Raw genomic sequence first — 2,626 nt, 5'->3', positions numbered from 1 at the left:
TGTTGATACTGGCGGGTGGTAAACAGGTCCAAGAGTCCTGATGATCTCCAGGTAAGTTTCACTGAACACAGGTTTCACAAAAAGCACAAGGTTAACAGGTTCAAGATCACAGAGTAAGACTGGGGGCTGAGAATCATTACCCATAGGAAGCGATGTATCAGCGTTGACCTGCTCACTGGACCCGCCTTAAATAGTAGAACCACCAGGAGGACTCAAATGATTGCAGCTGTGTCAATTGCTGATCCAATTAGTGACAGATGCTTCATGCAGATACTGATGAGATGTTTTTATCAGCCACATACACAACTATGTACATCAGCGTGCATCTGAAAACCTGTGCCTGGACATGAATCAGGCAAATCATTTATATATACTAAACAGAAGAGGACCCAGAAATGAGTCCTGTGGAACACCTGTATTTGTTTTCGAAAAGGAATAATTGTTAACTTCAATGATTTTCTCTCTGTGCATATGCAAGTTTTATCTCACGGGTTTCCTCCCACATCAAAAGCATGAATGTTAGGCTAATGAAAATTAGTCTAATGATGACGATGCATTATCTGCTGCTCTCTCAAATGATCGGGCAGTCTGTGTTGATTGTATTGAAATTCAGTGGTAATATAACAGAAAAAGACGTTCCTATAGAGAATTTTGACACATTCAGGAATCGCAGGAAAGTTCAGCTGAAATGTTGGCCGGAAACGATAGATTACTTACCTTCACTTTTAATGTTTTGACTTAAGACTAAAATAATAATATTTAGATTTGCTGTCATAACATTGATCAGATTTAAATAAATGATCTACTGCATTTATATTGGGAACATTTTCAGATTTTGTGCTTAAAAGAACATTTGTTGAGTCTTTAATACACTACAAACTGAACATTTTAGGTTTTAAGAAACTATTTTAAGTTTGTCAGAAAAGAACTTGCTTTAATTTTAAGGCAGACAAAATAAAGAAAAAAAACATTTACAATAAGTTTTTTTATGGTTAAAGGTGAAGTACATTTTTAGCCATTAAATAAATTTTGTTGTGTACTTGGAGTCTCTAAGAGTGTAATAAAGTTGAATTTTGTTTCCCTGGTGCTGTGTATATATCTCTTTAATTTTGTTTTGGGTCATATTTTCCAACCAGTTCAATTATCTCTCTGTTTTCTGAGCTATTACATCACAAAATTTGCAATGTAATTAGGTCTGGGCTTACCATCTACAATTTGGTCGTCTTCATTCTCCTCGGGTTCCGGGTCAGACTCTGGCTCCAACATGTGAGGCTGGGTGGACAAGTCTTTCATTGTTGATCTCTTTTAATCAATTTGTAAAGGAAATGTTTTTGGGCTGCTATAGTCTTAAACGTTTTTCTCAATTTACAATGGACTGGTCTAAAAGCTGGTGGGAGGCAGGGTGTGAAGCACCACATTTGGATTTAAAGTGCCTGTGATATAAAATATTTGTAATAAATATGAACACATTTTTGGAAAGATAACATTGGGAATGTGTTGCAAAACAAATTTCACGTCACTGAGATGAACGGTTGTTGAGATATTTGCATGTGAAGAAACAGGAAGTGACATCCAAGGGGAATGTCTGAATGTGAAAAGAGCGTTGAGAATCTGATGTTTCTTTAGATTATTTTAGTCGCTATCAGAGAGAGACAAAGAAGAGTTTAAGTTTAAATGATTTTGTATTAATAAACAGAGACCAGCGAGTATGTTTTATTGAGTTCTTTGATGTAACTTCCTGTTTCACTTTGGCTGAGCCAAATTTAAAAGAAAATAGGCCAATTATGTGACCAAATGTATAAAATCCTGTGTACTATGCCAGTTTTATTAAGTATAAAGATGCTTTCTTTGAGTTTTTGTATTTGAAGAATAGGCACGCCACAGGCACTTGAGACACACCTCAGAAAAGCATGACATGTCTCCTTTAATTTGTGGCAGCCTTCTTTGTAGAGGTAAAGGAGGTTTGACACTGCTGAGCCTGAATAATCTGATGGTGAAAGATCAATATGACCAAACGTTGCCCTTTCCCTTGATGCAACACCTTATCAGGTGTCAGATGGCAGCAATAAGACTAATGGGATGATTTGGCTCATTGTCAGGTGTACAAGCAAGAACCATGAGGAAAGAGTACGAAAGAAGTAAATACATACAATTTATTATTGAACCCAGAATTCTGTAACACTGAGGTCAAATTAAAATACATTTTTAAGTAGTAATTTTTCTTAGCAATCAGTTTTAAGTTAAAAAATAACACTTAGCTTATTTTGTTATGTTAAATCTTATTGTTCTAGATGAAAGAATAGAACATAATATTGTTGCATGCTGTCTTCATCTTTGCTACAAATAATTTGTTTTACTTTTTTCAACAGATTATTTAGTAATTTTAAGAATTTCGTTTTGACATCCTCAGAATAAATAATTTATACATGATGTATAATATTTGTACATTCTGTTGTCAAAAAAAAGTGTTAATAGTGGTTACAGAGCTCTGAAATAATTGATCTATTTTGTCTGTAAATCATTGCTCCACATGTAGATATGTTGTAGTAAGATGCATGAATGTGTTTGTTTGTTTGTTTGTGTGTCTCTGTCAATGTGTGTGTGTGTGTGTGTGTGTGTGTGTGTG

This window comes from Austrofundulus limnaeus, unplaced genomic scaffold, assembly GCF_001266775.1.
Source record: "Austrofundulus limnaeus strain Quisiro unplaced genomic scaffold, Austrofundulus_limnaeus-1.0 Scaffold36, whole genome shotgun sequence".
Lineage (NCBI taxonomy): Eukaryota > Metazoa > Chordata > Actinopteri > Cyprinodontiformes > Rivulidae > Austrofundulus > Austrofundulus limnaeus.
This window is presented reverse-complemented; position numbering follows the sequence as displayed.